Below are 21,068 nucleotides of genomic sequence, written 5' to 3'. Positions count from 1 at the left end.
ATCTTGCAATTTTGGATATCCGCATCATTACATGAAATGAGACCTGGTGCTACCAACACGACCCGGAGACCAGGCGACAGTCAGCGGCTTGCGAAACATCGTCTTATCCACATTTCTCAGCTAGAAATTCATGATGGATTAAGCCTTGCTGTCGAAGAAGGCTATCAACATCGTCTTAATCTTTCATTTTGTCAGCCGTCTTTCTTGGAAGGTGGGGAAGACGAACACCATTCCAGTGACTGTTGCTTGCTCTCCGGTTTCATCTCCTATAATACTGCCGATGTCCAACAATACGTGACCGAGGTGCTTCGAGCGATTCCACATAAACGTTTGCTGACAGTTTACAACAGCTTTACAACCGTTGTCAGAAGTCTGTTGTAGCTAATGGTGCTTACTTTGAAGACCAGTAGAGATATTCGTTTGTAACTCTTTTCTCAATTTTCTGAGACAATTCATAGAACTTTTCACTCTCACCATTTATATCCCACTGTATTCAAGCTTTTTCATATCTTCATAAATACTTTAAAATACATCCATTTGAGGCTGCTTATTAGAGTCGAGCCTTAATCTCCGTTTACAATTTGTACCATCCACATTTCCCTCCATTAACAGAATGACGACTCCTGGATACCCCGAATGTGTCCTATGAACCAAATCCCTTCTATGCGTCAAGCTGTCAAATTGCTTTTCTTCCAAACATTGATTCAGTACCTCTTCAATTATGATAGGAACTTTTTGTGAATGTACACTCTAAGATCACAAGGAAAAACGATGCACCACGAAGGAATTATCCGAATCGGACGGAAATCGGTAGATATGATGAGATATGACGTGCATGTGCAGACAAACAAATGAAAAACTGGATCATTTATTCAAGAGAGAGAGCTCCAGAAATTGAGCAAGTCAATGACGCATTGGTCAACCTTTGGCCCTTATGCAAGCAGTTATTCAGCTCGGCACTGATTGACAAAGTCGTTGGATAGCCTCCTGCAGGGTATCGTGCCAAATTCTGTCCAACTGGCGGGTTAGATCATCAACATCCCGAACTGCTTGGAGGGCTCTGCCCGTAATCCTCCAAACGTTCTCAATTGGGAAGAGATACGGAGACCTTGCTGGTCAAGATAGGGTTTGGCAAGCGCGAAGACAAGCAGTAGACACTCTTGCCGTGTGCGGAAGGACTGTATCTTGTCGGAATGTAAGCCCAGAATGGTTTGCCATGAAGGGCAATAAAAAAGAGGCACAGAATATGGGTTGTGGTGTAAGGGTGCCGCAGATGACAACCAAAGGGGTCCTCCCATGAAATCAAATGGCACTCCGGACCATCGCTTCTCGATGTCAGGTCATATGGCGGGCGACAGGCAGGTTGGTATCCCACTCAGTCCGGGACATTTCCAAACACGTCTTCGCTCGCCACTGGCGCTCAGTTCGAAGGGGGACTCACCACTGGAGACAATTCTACACCAGTCAACGAGATTCCAGGCCCCAAAGTACGGCGAAGACGTGTCTGGAGACGCCCCAGACAGCGTTCGGGTACCAGCCTGACGGTCGTTCACTATATGGTGCGAAAACCCAGAGTGGTGGTCTGCAGTGACATTTCTTTACATAGCAAGACCTCTTTGGTTGTCATCCGCGGCGCCCTTACAGCACAATGGTAGGTCGACGATATTCTACGGCCTGTTTGCTTGCCCTCCATGGCAAACCATCCTCGGCTTATATTTCAGAAAGATAATACCCACCTGCACACTGCAAGAATGTCTACTGCTTGCCACACCCTAACTTGGAGCATTATGGGCAGGGCACTCTAATCAGCTAGGTATTTTGACGATCTAATGCGCCAGTTTGACAGAATTTGGTCCGGTATCTCTCAGGAGAATATCAAACAACTATCATAGATGATATTGAATTTACTACAAAGTCAGGTCTTGGAGGTCAAGTGATCCTTCAGCGCCCGTCTACGTTTTGTGGAGGTGTTTTGAAATTTACTGTTACCAAAAGTAAAGCTCCACAGCATGGTAATGGCTGGATAACTGTTATATTGTGCGGTACGATGGTAGTACCGTTAAAGGTGTTTCTGGATTGGAGACTTTTAATAGCAGAGATGTTATTGCCTTTCGTACATTTCAAGTTGGTAAAGTCTTCAATAGGGACATGGGAGCATCTTATTTTACTAGCAACATGGCTTTTGTTTTGAGGACTCCGAATCATCGGAAAATAAATGAGCAAGAGGGTGTTTGTGTTTGGGTTAAAGGACTTGCTCAGTTTATGAAGCTCTTTGTCTTGAATGAACAATCCATTTTTCTGAAATTGTAATCATTTGTTTGTACATTGATGTCAACATCTACCGGTTTCCGTCCCATTCGGTTAATTACTTCGTGGAGCGTCGTTTTTCTTTTTAGGCTTGTAGTTTATTTGCCTGGAGAATAGCTTCTTGCGGAGTTAAAACGTGGACAATAAACGTTTCAGACAAATAGGTAATAGATGCTGTTCAAAAGTAGTGCTACAGAAGAATGCTGAAGATAAGATGTGAAAGCCGGCAGCTGTGACCGTGCGGTTCTAGGCGCCTCAGTCTGGAACCGTGTTGCTGCTACGGTCGCAGGTTCGAATCCTTAGGTTAGTTAGGTTTAAGTAGTTCTAAGTCTAGGGGACTGATGACCTCAGATGTTAAGTCCCATAGTACTCGGAGCAATTTGAACCATTTTTAAGATGTGAAGCTCGAGAAACTAATGAACAGATACGGAATCAGATGGCGAAAAATAAAAATTATGGCACAAGCTGATTAAAAGAAGAGGTCGGTTGATATAACATGTCCTGAAGCATTAAGTGATTGCTAGTTTGGCAACAGAGTGAAGTGTGAGGAGTAAAAATTGTAGAGGTAGGTCAAACAGCACTCTGCGTGAAATGGATGTAAGTTGCATTAGTCATGCAAGGATGAAGAGACCAGTGCAGAATGCTGCATCAAAGTCTTCGGACTGAAGACGACTGCGACCTTCCAACACCATTAGCTATCCAATCTACTTATAAAATGTTAAGTGTTGTTCTTGTCAACACTGTTAATCGTTCATGTGTCACTTCTGTACAAGGCTACACTCCAGCCAAATACTTTCAGAAAAAGACTTACCAATACTTAAGTTTATATGTTAAAAAATTACAAACAAGCTTCTTAACAGCAAAGAAAAGTCTGCAAATAAAAGATTCAATCTGAAGCTGGAAACGTAAAGAAATGACACCTATTTCGGATATAACGTAACCGCAGAAAATCATACATGTTTTTCGTGTTGTCTTCAGTCCGAAAACGGATCTGATACAGTTGTCCATGCTACTCTAGCCTGTGCAAGTCTCTTCATCTCCTAATAGCTTGTGCAGCCCACATCCATTTGAACCTGATTGCTGTACTCGTCTTTGTGTCTCCCTCTGCAATTTTTAACCCACCCTCCCCACTTTCCTCCAATATAAGAGTGATTCCTTGATGTCCCAGAATATGTCATAGCAACCGAACCATTCTTTTAATCAAGTTATGTCACAAATTTATTTTCTCCTCAGTTCATTTCAGTACTTCCTCATTAGTTACGCAGTATACCCATCTAATCTTCATCACTCATAATACATAAAAGGCAATTTTTGATGCATACGGAAGCATCACCTGTAGAAAGTACAGATAATGTGCAGACAAATAGTCCTCTTCCTTTTTTGTTCAATAATTTACATCAAACATTTTTGTCAAAGGGGGAATGTTTCGGAAACAGTTTGTGACCTGAGCAGGCAGCCAAGAAAACCTATGCCACATTTGCTCAGCAAGTAACGCTACCTAGAAAGATTGTTTCCAAAGCTTTCGGTTGGTTGCTGAAATTTTTCTTGTATTTTGCGACCAATGAGTTTCTTTATGCGATGCAGCTACATGTAATCTTTATAACGCAATTATTTTACGTTCAGTTTACTTACTTTTACGTTCTTCTGACCTGTTTCTAAGCCACAGAAGCTCAGCAGTACACCTTCAAATATTTGTGTGAAAAATACTACATCACTTTTTTATTCCTTTCCGCATTGTCTACAAGTCGACTGATTTTCCTCATTCTTCCAATAATCACTAAACAGGGTGAATCCGTGATCCAATGACAAAATTCTGGAGGGTCTTCAGGGATCTTTTAGTGTATTGGTTTAATGCACTCATTATCTCCAGTGGTTCGTTACATACTACTTTCATTCCATTTGATTTCTTATGCCATTACTTTTTTATCTGCATGCGCTAAAGATATCTCCACAACATTCCAGATGCCAGTGGTATAAGCTGTGTGTCTTGTTTACAGACAATATATCTAACTGTAGGGACACGTAAAGTTTGTGTACTTCGTTTCAAAAAGCGTCATTTTCCGACGACGCGATTTATAAACTTGAACGACTCATTTCATACTAACAGTTAGGAGCAACGAGATGAGGTGACATTTATGAAGGTGAGACATCGTCTCTTATTGTACAAGAATGAGACAGGTGGTATTCATGAGTTAATAAATACGAGTCAAAATTTCTAAATCAAATTCTATGGGCGAGAATTTGAAACCTACTCGCCCAGAATTTGAGTGGAGTGTATTAATCTCTGCGGCACCTACTTCGGTTAAGTGGTAAATTTGAAGCGAAATAATCACGTACGTTTAGTTGTGGGAGAAACAAATAGCGGGCTGCTTCTGTTCATTAGTAGACTACTAGCAAACAGGAGTTCGGCTATGGAAAAACTGATAGTATAAAATAACTGTGTAACCTGATCAGACAGATGACGAAAATTAGCTTTGATTAACAGGAGATACCGACCGTATACAAAAAAAAAAGGTCAACGTTAATACTTAAGTGCGTTATAAGACTAATAAAAACGGTGCAAAATCTGAAATTCTTCAGAAACGGAAAAGTGATTGCAGAAATTACTTTTCAGAGCGAAATAAACTTATATTCCACAGGCCCCTGTGTACATCTTCCGCAGGAACCGCGGAGGTAAAATGAATTTGCTAACAGCTCGATGAGGTGCACATAAGCAGCAATTTTCCCACGTTCCACACATTATGTAACCGGAAATAACCTTAAATTGGGATGCAATAAAATGACACGTTGCCAAGCACTTTTTAATGCTTTGGGGACATTACCTAGAATGAATGCCGAATGCGTCTTTTTTTTGTTAGGTTATCTAGAGCGCAGCACCGTCTCCATGACTCAAGCTAAACTACATTACGAGTTAACGAGTAGTCAAAACTATCTTACACTGATAACTGCTCATACTAGTAATGAATTATCTGGCGTGGTGTGTTGGTGCACGATTCTTTTTCGTCCTTTAACTATATTCTTACGCTGTGACAAGTTCAAAATCGAACACCGCAGTGGCTGTTGAGCAATCAGTTTACTACAGACGTGTCATTGCAATCCGCCGGAAAATTCCGTGTTCGACGTCCGCCACAAAAGAAACGAGACTGACTGTTTCTTAAAGTTTTCAGGTAGGAGTCGTCGCCTTGAGTTCTCATTATCACAATGTGACAATAATGCGCAAAGTCTAGTTTCTTTTGTGCCGAGATAGTATACCTTTTAAAATGATTAATATACAGGTCCTTCTGTGTGTACAGAAAGCTTGCGAGACAGGAATGTGGTGTGGCAACACAGTTATTTGTGATACTCACGTCAAGGAATAGTTCCGAGGTGATTTTCCACACCCGTTCAGGCAATACTGCGCCCGTTTCCCATTTCTGTTTTACATCTGCAGTTTGTTAAAACTATGACGATGTGCAGAAAAATTCGTTGTAGTGGCGCCGCAGTAATGCTAAGGGGCACCAGTGTCCGAGGCGAATGACCGCTTAAGACCGTAATCAAAGCGGGAATACCACCAGAGAGAGAGAGAGAGAGAGAGAGAGAGAGAGAGAGAGAGAGAGAGAGAGAGAGAGAGAAGGCTTGTACCGGGAAGACAGGTTTCGGCAAAGAAAAAGAAGATTCGCGTGTGTGCAAATGAAGCAAGATAATTCTTCCCTTTTTCTTTATTGTGAGTTGTTTGCATGCGTTTAATGAAAACTAGCTGATGAGTTGCTCTTTGTATTCAACACCTCCCACCTAACAAGGACTGACAAAGCACTTACTATAACCAAGCATCTGTTTTGTCCTCTTAAGAAGTTATCAGCAGTGCATTTGCTTTTAATTACGGCCAGGCGTTTAGTATTTCTTCGCATTCGCATCTTTCTCTTGAAGCTCCGTTTTTTCTCATGTATTTATTTATGATTTTATTTATTCCTTTGTTATGTATAAACTTGAAAACTGAAGAGCACATAACGGAAAATTATAGTTAATGCAACGGCCTACTGCCCTTTTCTTTTTCTCAACATGTCGAGTCAACGCAGCTTGGCGTGTGAAGCGCTCTTTTCTCAGCTCACAGCTTAGAAGGAACTTGAGCAAAGTTTCCGTCCCTCCTCCCCTCGATAACACAGTAATCGCTGATCCATGACCGTATAGACTCCTGGACCTGCACGGGTTAATCAGAGTACCATACGCGGCCGACAGTACTGGTTAACCACATCATTTTTTAAGTTTCTTTTATTTTTGACTCAGTCACTTTCTTTTAATACAATAATTACCGCTTTCGCCTTTAAATGCCGCCTTCAGATGCTATGGGTAGCATTTGATGAGTAAATGTTCATGCGTTGTGAACTATTGACAAAGCATCAGTACTTGTCCATCAAATGCCGCATGTAACATCTGCAGATGGCCTTTGAAGGGCGAAACTGGTTCTTATTGCATCAGAAAAAGTGACAGAGTCAAAACTTAAAGCCTTACAACAAGTCACTCAAAGTCTCCACAAACGGAACGTCATTTTCTCCAACATCATTTTGTATTTTTGATGTCAAGGGCTCAGTCGCTGAAATTAATTTCAATTTCCTTCCATTAACAAACTAACGGTTCCTTGGTGGCCCAAGATGTGTCCTACCAATCGATCCGTACTTTCAGTCAGTTGTGTCATAAATTGATTTTCTCCCCAGTTCTGTTCAGATACTCGATCTACGAATCTAATCCTCAGCATTCCCCTGTATCAAAATCTTCTGTTCTCTTCTTGGATGAGCTGTGTCATCCATGTTTCACTCCGTACAAGGTCACACTTCAAATACTCCCAAGAAAAGACTTCCTAGCACGTAAAATGTACTGGATATTAACAAATTTATCTTTCTGCTTTATATATCCTCTCTACTCTGACCATCATGAGGTATTTTGCTACCCAAACAGCAAATGTAATGCTCCACATTCCATTATTCTTGTTCTACTTACATTGATGTCTGTCTTATAACCTCACCAAGACGCTAGCTATTCCATTATATTCTATTCTCCTTCCAAGTCTCTTATCGCCTCTGACAGAATTACTTCATCAGCTAATCTTAAACTTTTGAGTTCTTATACTATTACTGTAATATTTTTACCAAATTTCTTGACTGCAAGGTGTATGTACAGCCCTGTCTCACTTCAGGTCTCAGTTCTGGTCCTGGACGTTATCACCAACGTGAAGGTTTTGTGCTGGCTGATGATGAAGAGGATACAACCCGCACTGACGTGAAGTACGCTACACTCGGCTCAGGGCTAAAGGGCGCCATTTACCCGCACTTGGTCCTAGTAAGACTTTGGCGAGTCAGACAGGTGCGGTTTAACTGAAGTGTTTGCTTCGCTCTGAAAGGCCTTCCCGTTTGAAGACTGACAGCAGAGGGCCGCCCCCGAGCCCTGGGGCGCTTGGGTGAAGGCTTACAGGCATTAGCGTAACAAACAAGCCTTCTCGGCAACATTTGAAGGAATTATCAGCCGTGTTCCCAAGAAAATCCGGCTAGCAACTAGTGTTGGGAACCGCCACAACGAGAAAAACATGTGAACGATAGCGAATTTTCTGGCCCTATGTAAGATCGCTAAGCGGCTCTAAGGTTTCTGCCCAGCCTGTCGACGACAAGTCAGGAGTGGCAATAGAACACAGCAAAACGAAAGCCAATATTATAAATTTCGCGTTTAAGAAATCATTCACGTTGGAGAATCGGATAAACACACCATCGTTTCATCATCGCACAAGATGCTGTATGGCGTAGATAAGCTACTGAAAGAGTTGAAAACAAATAAGTCGCCAGGCCCGGATAGAATCGCAAATCGGTTTTACTCTACGGCATCGACTCCTTACTTGCATTTATCGCAAATCTTCGTCCGGCACAAAGTCCCAGCAGATTGGAAAAAAGCGCAGGTGACTTTTTTTTATATAAGATGGGTAAAAGAAAGAAAAGGCAAAATTACAGACTAATATTCTTATCATCGGTTTGCTGCAGAATTCTAGAACAGTTCGAATACAACAAATTTCCTAGAGACCGAAAAGTTTATGTCCATGAAGCAGCACGGTTTCAGAGCGCATCGTTCGTGCGAAACTCAACTTGCTCTTTTCTCGCATGATATACTGCGAACTATAGATGAAGGGCAGCGGGCAGATTCCATATTTCTAGATTTCAGAAAAGAATTTGATACGATGTCGTACTGCAGATAGTTAACGAAGGTGCGAGCAAATGGAACAGATTCACAGATATGTGAGTGGCTCGAACACTTATTAAGTAGTAAGAGTCCAGAGCATTGTCCTCGACGGCGAGTATTTCTCAGAGACAAGGGTATCGTCAGGAGTGCTCCAGGAAATTATTATAGAACCGCTATTATTTTCTATATACATAAACGATCTGGCGGAGAGGGTGAGTAGCAGTCTAGGGTTGTTTGTTGTTGTTGTTACTGTGGAAGGTGTTGAAGTTGAGTGACTGTAGCAGGATAGAAGATGACTTAGAAAAAATTACTAGTTTGTGTGATGAATAATAGCTAGTTCTAAATGTAGGGAAATGTGAGGTAATGCTCATGTGTAGGAAAAACAAACCCGTAATGTTCACATTCAGCATTAGTAGTGTCTTGCTTGACACAGTCACGTCATTTAAAAATCTGGGCGTAACGTTGTTAAGCGATCTGAAATGGAACGAACATGCGAGGATTGTGGTAGGGAAAGCGAAGGGAGGACTTAGTTTTATTGGGAGAATTTTAGGAAAATGTGGTTCCTTAGTAAAGGAGACCGCGTAAGGGACGCTATTGAGGCCTAATCTTGAGTGCTGTTGGAGTGTTTGGGATTCGCACCAGGTCGGCTGAAACGAGGACATCGAAGCAATTCACAGGCGGGTTGCTAGTTTGTTACCAGTATTCGCAAGTATTACAGAGATGTTTCGTGAACTCCAATGGGAATCCCTGGAGGAAGGAAGACGACGGTCTTTTCGAGGAACACTACTGAGAAAATTTAGAGAACCGGAATTTGGAGACGACTGCAGAACGATTCTACTGCCGCCATCATATTTTTCGTGTAGGACCACGAAGATACGAGGAACTGGGGCTCTGTTTGTGAGTAGAACAGGAAAGGAAATGACTACTAGTTGTACTCCGCCTCGCACCATAGTGTGAGTTGCGGAGTATGTAAGTAGATGTAGATGCAGAACTTCCCATACCACATGCCAGCTACCGTCGAGGGACTTTCCGACTCACAAAGTCGGAAATTTTGTCACCCTGTACGAAGACTGGGAAAGGTGGTTACGAAGTATCTATGTTTCACTGGATGAAATTCTAATACGGGCCCACCAATTGCAAAGACGATGCGATGCAAATTTCAGCACCCTGAAGGGCAAAGTGAGGGAATTAAATACGGTCGAGTAGGGGCACCCGCTGGAGCAGCCGGTCAATTAGGACAACGTTCGATCCGATCAGTGAGAAGAGGACCCGGAGATTCCTGAGGAAAGTGGTTCGCATGATACTTGGCATAAAGTGTTCTAAATTTGGCTTGCTGGTGCAGTTTCCAGTTTGTCGGATGCTTGTTTTCATTCTAATGTCTTTCGTCACTTTGAAACATCCTCGTTTAGCATTCCATATCGGATGGACAGTCTTACAGTGCAATTCTCTTGTGCAACATCAGCCTCCATATAGGGTGTCATCTCAAAGCCGTCAACGAAATCATTCGATTCATCGCCCCAACATCTGATCAGCCGCATATGCCTCCCCCCCCCCCCCCACCCACCCACTCCCCTTCCCGCGCTCACAACTTGCTCGGTTATTAAGTTGCGTCTGTATCCAGTAAAATAGACCCTGAGATTTTTTTGTATTGTTAATCTGTGAACAATAATAATAATAATAATAATAATAATAATAATAATAAACATTAATGCTAGCATGTATTTATAATTTTTAACTTAATTTACTACATTTTAGTTCACAACATGGGATGATATTTACGTATCAGTCAATTTATTTTACTACAAAACTATGTATAGAACACCGTTATGTAGTGGAATTCATGTGCCTGTTTCGGAGTAAGTTCTAAGCGCTAGGTACCGTACCCTACACACACGTAGTTTGTTGAAAACGTGGATCAGCATGCTTGAAACGAGCAAGATGCAATTACGAAACCACAGACGGTATTCTTTACTTACTATGACCACATTTCCGTTACAAAATATGTAAACAAATCTGGTAAAAAAATTCACCTTCTTTAAAAATATACAGTATTATTCTTAATACTTTTAGTCATACTGAGGCTAAAGTTGAAACTGCGACCAGGTTTTACATCAATTTATTATTTAAAGATTATCTTATAACTCATTCTGGTGTATTTATGAGGTGTATAACCGTTCCCAGAGAACCACGATACAACGTTTTGTCACTGGTATGACATTAACGAACACTAGACAAATACAGAACGAAAGCCCAAGCCAGGTTGTGACTTTTTCTCTCCAGCGGGGAAAAGTTTCTCCTTGCAACTGGCGCCAAAAAACTGGAAGGATCTTAGGCTCAAGTAAGAAGCGGAGGATTCCAGAATGATAGTATGCTGCACGAGACAGTTTTAGCGTTACGGCAACGGAAGAACAGAAAGAAAGGCCAGGATTTTTCGACGATGGAAAACTTTGTGACCTTCAGCAGCGGAGGCAGTACGACACAGGACAAAATCAGATGACGCAACGTCTATTAAAATTTTTTATTGACATGTCCACGTTGAGAGCGTGAGCTAATCCACTCCTGCGGGATTATAGCAATGGTGGCAAACGCAGATGTAGCTGCAACAGCGTGTTCCTAGATTCGACCCTGCACAATGGCATTATCAAGTTAGAAGTTGATGGCAGTGAATCTGCGACGCTCAGACCTGCGACTAAAATGTAATCGTTGCAAGCATTCCGACTTCAGCTGTTATCGCTCGATAAAGATGCTGACCTGCGTCGAAAATTGTAGTATCCAAAGATCTGCTGCCACAGCCGGAACTGTGTTTTCCACTATTTCTGATTTTGATTGTGTGGAATGGTGAGGGGAGACAAAGATTTGACAGTAGAATGGAAGCCAGTTTGTAACAAGAAAACATTTTATGTGCAGTGAGGCACCGCTCGCATACGTGGGCTTGCAAAGTGGTGGCGTATATTAAGTTTCCCGTAGACAACGATGTTTTTAGTGACGGAGCGTAAGCTGGGACTGAACAGGCTTGTGACAGTTGTACCGCGCCGTTCTCAAATGAATCTTTAGTCGAAACTTCCTGGCAGATCAAAAATGTGTTCCGGGCCGAGACTCGAACTCGAGACCTTTGCCTTTCGCGGGAAAGTGCTCTACCGACTGAGCTACCCAAGCACGAGTCCCGATACGCCCTCATAGCTTCAATTCTACCAGTACCACGCCTCCTTCCTTCCAAACTTCACAGAAGCTCTTCTGTGAACCTTGCAGAACTAGCACTCCCGGAAGAAGGGATATTGTGGAGACATGGCTTTGCCACAGCCTGGGGGATGTTTCCGGAGTCTCGGCCTGCACACAGTTTTAATCTGCTAGGAAGTTTCATATCAGCGCACAGTACGTTGCAGAGTGAAAATCTCATTCTGTGAAACTTTAGTTTCTCTGTACGAGAGGCAAAGCACCTGGTGCCTTGGGGATTCAGAAGTAAACGATGGATGGTAAATGGCAATGAGGTGACGTGGGTATTCTGTGCATATGGTCGACAGAGTGAGACTGTCCTCGACAACTCGTAGATAAGCTGAGTAAGAGGGCTTGAGGATGTTCCAGTCGGCTTAGTGGGTGTTGGGAGCTCTCACGCGGTGACATGTGGCCAGGATAGCACACTTACCGTAGTTTCTGAATTTGGTCGCCATTGCAAAAAGTCCAGTCAGGAAGACGTAAACAAGGGAATGGCCATTACGTGACCCAAGGATGATGTCTTGAAAGTTTTGTAGAGGAGGAGAACTTGAGCAGAATGTGGGAAGCAGGTGATTGTTGAACTAGGGGAAGAGTACAGAGAAAAGAAGGGAGGGACATGCACAACAGGCTGAAAGTGTCACGTGCGAATAGTGGACGGTAGAACTTGAGAACGAAGGCTGGAAAAGTAGTGAATGAGTGTACGCTTAAGCAGTGAGCAACTATCCGACCAACACAATGATAAAGTACCGAATCATTTTATCTGTTTTAGATGAGTGTGGTTGGGTGGGAAGTAGAGAGGGGCGTAGTAATAGAGAATTAAATAGAAGAGTTTTCAATATTACTCTGGAGTAGGAGGGGCTAGGACTAGGGTGATATCCGTAAGCGTGGCGAAAACTTGATCCTGCTCAGTAGATAAGGAATTCAGTTGTTTTAAAGTAAAGGTTACTTGATACATTTCTAGCCATGTGTTTCCTTCTCTGAAGTGACGTTATTCTTTTGTTATGCTTAACTGCTTTCGTCTTATTGAGGCCGAGCTAGTCTGTTAATAGCCTCCCTGTAGCAAGTATACTTTCTTGGTTTGCACTGGTTAACGTTATTTAAGTCTCACAATATTTCTTCGAACTGTTCGACGTCTTCAGGCGGTTACGGTACTTATTGCTACGAGGTGGGGCTGAAGATGTCGAACAGCCGCTTCGAAACAGTATTGTGGGATTTACATAATTTGAAACTTCTTCGAAGATTAAAACTGTGTGAAAGACAGGGACTCGAACCCCGGACATTTGCCTTCTGCGGAGTACTCTGCTGACTAAGCTGTCCAAACACCACCCATACCTCGCCTTCACATCTTTACTTCCGGCAGTACCCCTCCTTCTACCTTACCAACTGGCAGAAGCAAAGCCGTAAGGGCGAGATGTGAGTTGTGTTTGGATACCTCAGTTGATAGAGCGCTTGCCCGCAAAAGGGCACTTTTCAATCCGCCACGAAGTTCTGAATCAATGCACACTCCGCAGCAGAGTGATATCTTATTCTTGTTACACATTGTTACCCGGCGGCAAATTCTACAAGAGTATCTGCAATTGACCTGCCGGGAAAACGTGAAAAGTCAAACTATCTGTATTTTTCTCATCCAACGAACGAGTTGCAGATCTTTGAGACTAGAGTAATCAGAGGTGCTATCAGCATTCGTTGCTTGACAGCCTCTCTCTCGACGGGTTTAAGAGGTAAAGTGAGGCTGCAAGCCTAGTACACACTCTACATAATGTTGAAAGAGCCAAACAGTCGTAGGATGATTTGTCAATTTAGTGAGATCTGTGAGTGGTGTCTTAATGCAAGATCGTCTTGTTTAGAAAGAATATGAGATGGGAAAAGCCGGCCCCGGTGGCCGAGCGGTTCTATGCGCTTCAGTCTGAAACCGCGCGACTGTTACGGTCGCAGGTTCGAATCCTGCCTCGGGCATGGGTGTGTGTGTGTGTGATGTCCTTAGGTTAGTTCTAAGTCTAGGGGACTGATGACCTCAGATGTTAAGTCCCATAGTGCTCAGAGCCATTTGAACCATTTGTTTAAAGCAAACCTGATTTGCATCCTCATAGTGGCGCTGCTGGCGCCATTCTTGTACGACTTGCGCGAATTGGATCGACGTCATCTTTCAGATGATTTCCCCCCTTTGAGGTGGGAAGGGAAACGATTACTCACGTTACTGGAATATACCACAAGTGACTTAGGATGGACCACGAAATTAAACCCAGTATCATTATATGAGAGTCCAGGGTCGGCACTGAGTCAACTAGCAGCCTGAATAGGCAGAAAGCTGCGTAGTACAGGGTGGTCAGAAACAGACTGAAAAGTTTGCAAGGGTGTCGAGGGGTAGGTTGTGTTGAGAAATAATTGCTAAGAACAAATCTGATGCGTTGCGCCGTTTCCAAGCTACTTAGCGTTGAAGGTAGTTGGGCGCGGAATACCACAACGTAGAAAATATTACAGGATTTGGTAGACACTAGCTGTATACAAACACCGGAGTGTATTGATGGATTCCACGGGCTGCTTAGACCACATCGGCCTGTTGGGTATACGGCGGATTTTAAGTTTATATATACAGCTGATGTCTACCGATTACTGTAATATATCTGGCCTGGTTCATTCAGTTGTCAAGCTTTGTGATAAACATCTTTTGGGTGCACTGATTTTTATTATGACAACCTACGGAAATGCTTTGACTCTTAACGTGGATAACTTCCAGAATGGCGAGACACCGAAATACTCAATCAACATTATGAAAATATAAACATTATAAACAAGAAGATGCGTCTATACTGACTTGAAACAAGTACTTGCGAATACAGAACCTTCATACAGCTGTAAGGCTTTCGGGAACGCTTCATCTTTTTAATCGTTATAATTTTATGATAATTTGAATGGTCACTCAGCGTTTTTTATTGTTATTCACCATGTTTCTGAGCCGCAGTTGCCCACCCCAGAAAGTTATTTGTACTTTTTTATAGTTTTAACCAATGCTACGTCCCGTAGGAATATGCCACACTTTTTTAAACAGCGTGTATTACAGACATATACACTTCTGCGTCCCTGTACATTCTGTATAAAAGGAAAGATTACGCAACGGGTTTCCGATTCAGATATCTCAGCTGAACGTTGGTTATTAGTCACAAAATCGTGTTATGCCTCGTGTAAGTAGTAGAAAAAGCCGGAATTCGGCAGTGCCAGGATCGTGCTCTGTTAACACTATTTTATCGTTCCACGATATTGGTGCTTGTGAGGCCCGCTAGGGTAGCCAAGAGCGCTAATGCGCTGCTTCCTGGACTCGGACGTGGCAGATCTGTGTACTAAATTTCGCATCCTGTATACCCTCAAATCACCTAAAAGTTCAATCATGTTTTGCTTGTGCCACACTGTATGCACACAATATGTAAAATTCCGCTCTTTGTTAGCCTCTCCTAAGTTGCAATCGTCGCAGCACTATAATCCACAGTCATTTGACGACGACTAACCAGGCCAGCAATTCTGGTTTGTGGGGAAAATACGCCAACTGCTACTATGTTTCTCTTCTAGATAGGATATGGGCGGTGGCTTCAGTTGTGTGAGTGGCTCATCATGACGCAACACAAGCCACGCACAGACACGGTGGGTAGCATAACCCACATCTTCGCTTACTTTGTTTAGTCATCGTATCCTTTAGTTTTCGTTTCCGTTGAAAATTTTCTAGCTAGTTATGGAGAAACATTTCAGGAAATACGAATATCTTTAAGAGTGTCACCCTCAACGATTCATTTCCGCACACCAATGTTCAACCTTTGTCACCGCGTGCAATTTTCCCCCGTACGACTACCTTTATTGTCTCGGTAAATGTGTCACCAACGTATTTTTTTTTTCTCTCTTAAGATGTTTCACAGACTTCATGCATCAAGTATTCCCAAACATCATTTCGCTCATTTATCTGTAACATATACCGCGTTTTTCTGTAACATGACGTCGGAAATACCTCCAGTTTCTTCTTCCTCTATTTTTCTACCACCAGAATCCATGTCACAAGCAGACATACACATTTAGTAATTTCTTGCTCACCAGTCTCAATAGCAATATTTGACAGGAAGGGGATCTTGACGCTTGTAGATTGTTTCCAGTAATAACATACAGAAAATTAGAAATAAAAATTGTGCTACGAAATAATCATAAAAGTTTCAGAAAAGTAAAGATATCCAATAAGATAAGTGTACAGAAGTAATTAAGATATATACAGGGCACCTTTGCGGCATTTGTGAGTATAAACAAAAGTATATGACGGAGTAATTTGTCCAGAATCGTAAAGGAAATAAGGACTGAATAACGATACTGGTGAGTAATTTATAACACTTTCAAACACAAGTTTCCAGTAATGAAAATGGAAAATAAGAGTGAATAAGCTACTAAAAATGAGGATGGGAGAGTTATCAATCATTACTCCCGCTGTTTAATTACAATGTTGAGCAGCTATGTAAAAACAAGAAGATTCATGACAGTATTAAAACTACATTTAGCTCATTAAGAGGTGAGTGTGCTTCAAAACAAGAAAGACAAAATTGAAACAATAAAACGGATAAGTTTCTTAGGACAGAACCCTACTTGAAAAAACTAAAGCATTTATCAGCCAGGCGGTTGCTTTGAACAACAGAGTTTTACTGGACAAGATCTTAATGGAGATGGCCTTCCATCGACCTGACACTTATATACAGTTTAACATTACATTCACACCATACTACAACTTTTTTTTTCCACTTGCTGTCTGACTTACTGCAGCGAAGCTTTAAAGCAAGTTTGGGGTCCAAGAGCTACACCAATGGTAACGAACGGTATCATGAACGATAATAATAACCGACTATTCACTAAAACTAGGGAATATACAGTAAAAGAAGTGGAATAAATGTGTGCATCTAGGTTGCAGTATCACTCTGAATGTGTGAAGTAATGGAGACGTAAGGAATTCATACGCTACTTGCCTGTGAAGTTCGAGAAGAGTTAATGGCCCCGACATGATGCTGCCGCCGTAACCCCGCGACTGTCAACCAGTGTAAACAAGTAAAACTGTTTTGTAGGAGATGACACGTAGGGAAATTCCCTTACTGTATACACTGCGGTTCCTCAGTGCATTTAAAAGTGTTCTCACAGAAGATAGAGCTTGCTACGTTCAACTCCCAGCTTTTCCTTTGATCAGTATGCTAGTTTTTATTGCATACCTGTTTAAAGACGGTATATTTAGTATCTGTGCTGTGATGATTAAGTAGCTTCTTACAGCCATGTTATTAGACAATATTTCTTTCTATGGATATACGTTTATTTTGGTTTCTTCCCTTCCAATTAGTAAAACGGTGTCACAGCTTTCGGTCGCTCTGTGTAAAGGCTGTAAAGGCGTTTCGGCCATTTATCTGCCGATTTTGCTTTTCCTCTGTGCCGCTGCAGCGCCCCTATTAGCGCGAAGAGAACATGTCAGACGTGAACTCCTGACAATTAAAATTCAGTGCGAATATCTTATAAATACTACAAATTCTTTTCTATAATATAACCAATGTACACCATTTTATTATTACTTTGTGTTCGATTCGTCTATGTTGCCTACTGCTAAGCACATGAATACAGAGGGCTAGCATGTTCGTCTCCTACACTGCCGCCGTTGTTTTTCAAATTTAGTGATTTTATCCCAACGAGAGAGTAACCTCAGTAGTAGTCGCGGTGCAACAGCAAGTTGGAACCTGAAATTTTCGTGCTGATACCACACCTTTTTTTGCTCACTGAAAAGACCCCCCCCCCCCCCCCCCCCCAGCTACGGGGCAGTCACATATGGCGGCAAGTATTCCAACAATGAATGTTACAAAATAACGCGGACAGGATTTGATAACTTACGAACATTCAAAAAAGGTTATTATCTACACACTAAAAGTTCTTGCTAAACGAAAAAAATAGCGACCATTATTATTTATTTTCTCCTTTCGATCTTCTGTTACCATAAAGATTTCAAGATAACTGTCGGATATTTATGACTACAATCAGTGTTTACTCGTTAGCAACAACAAAAAATACAAGTATGATCTATCTCTCACTGCCTAATAATAATAATGTTGTGATAAGTCTTGCTTTATATCCAAATTTTGAAAACCAGCTCACGAACTATGAGGATCGAAACGAAAACAAATGTTGTAACACATTTAAATTCAGAGTACATTACAACAGAAGTGCAGGTTATGGTAAAAATAAATCAAGACTGGAGACAAAATTCTCTCTCGCGACGTGGTGGTCAATGATTCAGAAAACAAGTGTTGAATATATGGAAAGTGCTTGCATAATATGTATTAGATTTTCAAAAACATTTTTTCAAATAAAATTGTCAACGCTAAATACCATACACAGAACGAAGTTCGGAGGACATGCATTATTAAAAATATACCATATTTTTCACCAAAATTCATGTAAAATAAAATTAATAATCATACAAAGAAAAATCATATTGATATATTCCGAACGCTGTTGATAATCATCTCCTCTTGTTATACAAATACGACTTTCTTTAAATATTTACGAACTGTGTGGCCACCACCCACGAGCACAAAATCTTCTAGCCGAATGACAAGGTAAACAGATATTTGTCTAATAGTGTAATGACTCAAAGGATTACGGAGTAAGAGGTATACTATATAATGTAGATTAGATTTCGTCAGCAAATGCAATTCACACTGCATTTGTGAAAAAATTACCGAAGTGGAGACACTTGACTCGTAATTCATGGACAGAAAATCCTAACAGCCGATTCCCGATTCGCTCGGACTGACGTGAGGTTACTGCAACAAACATTGCTTCCCAAGCGTCGGCGAATTTCGAGCATCTAACAATCGCATTTACTGTCTTCTGATCTCCTTGTCTACTGATCACCGACAAAAAACCTAATATTTTCCTGAAATTTAGGTGATGGGAAATGAAATATAGTTTTCGTGACGACAGAACATTCTTGTGCGAACTTTGAAGTACCTGCTTTGTATTCTGTTTGTTGTGTACCTACCTTTGTGAAAGAAAAGCATTAAATTTATTTTGAACTTTGATAGATTTAGATGCCACGCTATAATGTCGTAACGACTCGATTTCAATACTATTCGTTAATTATTTACGAGACCACACACGCCGACCAGCACTGTTAAAATATACAGTCCAAGGGAACTTTTTTCTGTTTTTATAACTCACTGGTATCCTACATGTGATAACGAGCAGTGATTAGCTGCCAAAGTAGCTACTAATAATGCACTGTGCTGATTGAAGAAAAAAAGAAAAGAAAACATGTATTTTGTTTGTTTACATGGATTTAACCGTCGAACGAATTAAGTATCAAGTAAGGGGGTTACAAACAGAATATGTGCATGTTAAAGCGCAAACTTCGTCAGTTTCATAAGATAAGTCACCAATAACGTGAGCGGAATACGAAAAATTACGAGGGCGAGACACGTGTGCTGTAAGAAGCAGAAAACGCGCGCGCCGGCCGGCCCGCCAGCCTCACCTGCAAGCAGCCTACGGCGTCTTGACGGTTATCGACGGACGGCCCCGTCGTACTGAACACCTCCACTGCTAGCGACGTTCTGCGCACGCTCCAGACTGCGCATCGACTGCAGCGCCGCGCGCGGTCAGTTTTCGCAAGTACTTGCGTCACGGCTCACCGCCAGTCGCTTCACTCCGGCGCGCTGGTCTGGACAGATCCCAGAAGAAACCGCTACCGATAGTAACGGTTGCAGCTTGGCGCAGCAGATATGGGTTTCTTCTTTGTCACTATAAGGGTACTGAAGTTTTTTAGTCCTTGACATGAGGAAGAGTTACCCGATTATGTGGGTCATATATTATTAGGTGTTTCTTCACTAGCCACACTCTTTTCGGAACGTCTTAGTGTAGTAAGGCACGCGCTGTACTGATACGGAAAAATATTCCGAACGAAAGTCACACAACACGTTTTGCGATGAATGTATGCATTATTACAATGAAGAACGAACAACTTATTTAACGATACCAATCTTTTCTCTAATCAGTTGTTTTCTTTTGCTGCCCTGATTTCTTGGCGTCGGAGAGAAGGGGGTATTTTCGAAGTATAATAAATACTTTATAGCCCCTACAGTTCTCGTTGAAGAAAGTAATATTCCACTTTTTTATTTTATTTTACTTTTTTTGTTTATAAGATCTCATCTATTCAGCCCTCTAATCACTTGATTTGATTCGCATCTGTCGCTGTAACGCTACTCCACAAAAGTGGAGCCAGGATTGTGAAAACAATAGGATGGACTTCATTTCGAGTCTGTTTATGTGGCCCACGCAGTTATGAAAGTGTTTATGCTCAATGTGGACGGGAGCTGGAGGGGAACGATATCATTGTACTGCTTTCATTCAGATTGTATCACTATAATGCAGCTCCACCAAAGTGGAACACACCATAACCAGTATAGGCCTACAGAAAAATGCAGGATTTAAAACATCTTAGCGAGGTCTCGCAAAGCAGTTCGTTACTAGACGTTGTAGGATGTAGGAAGATAGCCAGTGCAAATCGGATGTATATTTTAGTAAGCAAGATAATTTCAAACTTTAAACTCAAGATTTCAAATAAATAAACTTTCCCGACTAACTGTTTCATGAGAGGACTATTACTTTTGGCCTTTACTATGGGACGCTAATTAACAATAAAATAGCTACCTCATATTCATGACTGTGAAAATAATCTGTATGGTTCTGAATCAATCAACATATAAAGTTATCGTGGAAGTTAACCTGCAGACCTACTTTGTTTACACAGATACTCCATTAGCACAAGTACACATGCACGAATACATTCTTGTCGCAATGAAATAATGGAATGCAGAAGAAAATTTAAACATTCATCTTAAATTTGTTGGATATCACTCTAACGTTGGAGGTTTTCTTTTTTAAAAAATGAATGATTTTAATGAACTTCAAATTCTACTTCCAAACTACGCAATGACTCACTTGAATTTTCTTTCCCTTGCTCATTCTGTAATTATATTTTAAGCAATTCAACAAATTTTGCTAATCTCTGACAGTTTTTATTAGAATAAATTTTGTTGTTTTAGTATAATTAGAATACTAAGGTAGATTTAACACCAAGGTAGATTTTAGGATTTGAACCAAAATCCTACCACAGATAAAATGACGTTGATTAGTCTGTCAATATATTCACGAAAAACATACAATAAACAAGATCTAGACAGAATGAGATTTTCACTCTGCAGCGGAGTGTGCGCTGATATGAAACTTCCTGGCAGATCAAAACTGTGTGCAAAACCGAGAATCGAACTGGGGACCTTTGCCTAGATCCCGAGTTC

General features: G+C 41.5%; 1 protein-coding gene across 2 annotated transcripts in view; it reads right to left on the bottom strand.

Annotated features, from left to right (window-relative positions):
• Positions 1-19,342, bottom strand: part of LOC126481042 (uncharacterized) — a 544,233-nt gene extending 524,891 nt beyond the window's left edge. For both annotated transcript variants that reach the window (XM_050104523.1, XM_050104524.1), the window contains exon 1: positions 19,247-19,342. The gene's annotated coding sequence lies outside the window, so the exon portion shown is untranslated. The remainder of the gene's footprint in view (positions 1-19,246) is intronic.
• Between the last annotated feature and the right edge of the window lie 1,726 nt (positions 19,343-21,068).

This window comes from Schistocerca serialis, chromosome 5 (genome assembly GCF_023864345.2).
Source record: "Schistocerca serialis cubense isolate TAMUIC-IGC-003099 chromosome 5, iqSchSeri2.2, whole genome shotgun sequence".
Taxonomy (NCBI): domain Eukaryota; kingdom Metazoa; phylum Arthropoda; class Insecta; order Orthoptera; family Acrididae; genus Schistocerca; species Schistocerca serialis.
The sequence above is the reverse complement of the archived record's forward strand: the minus strand, read 5'-3'. Positions and strand labels throughout refer to the sequence as shown.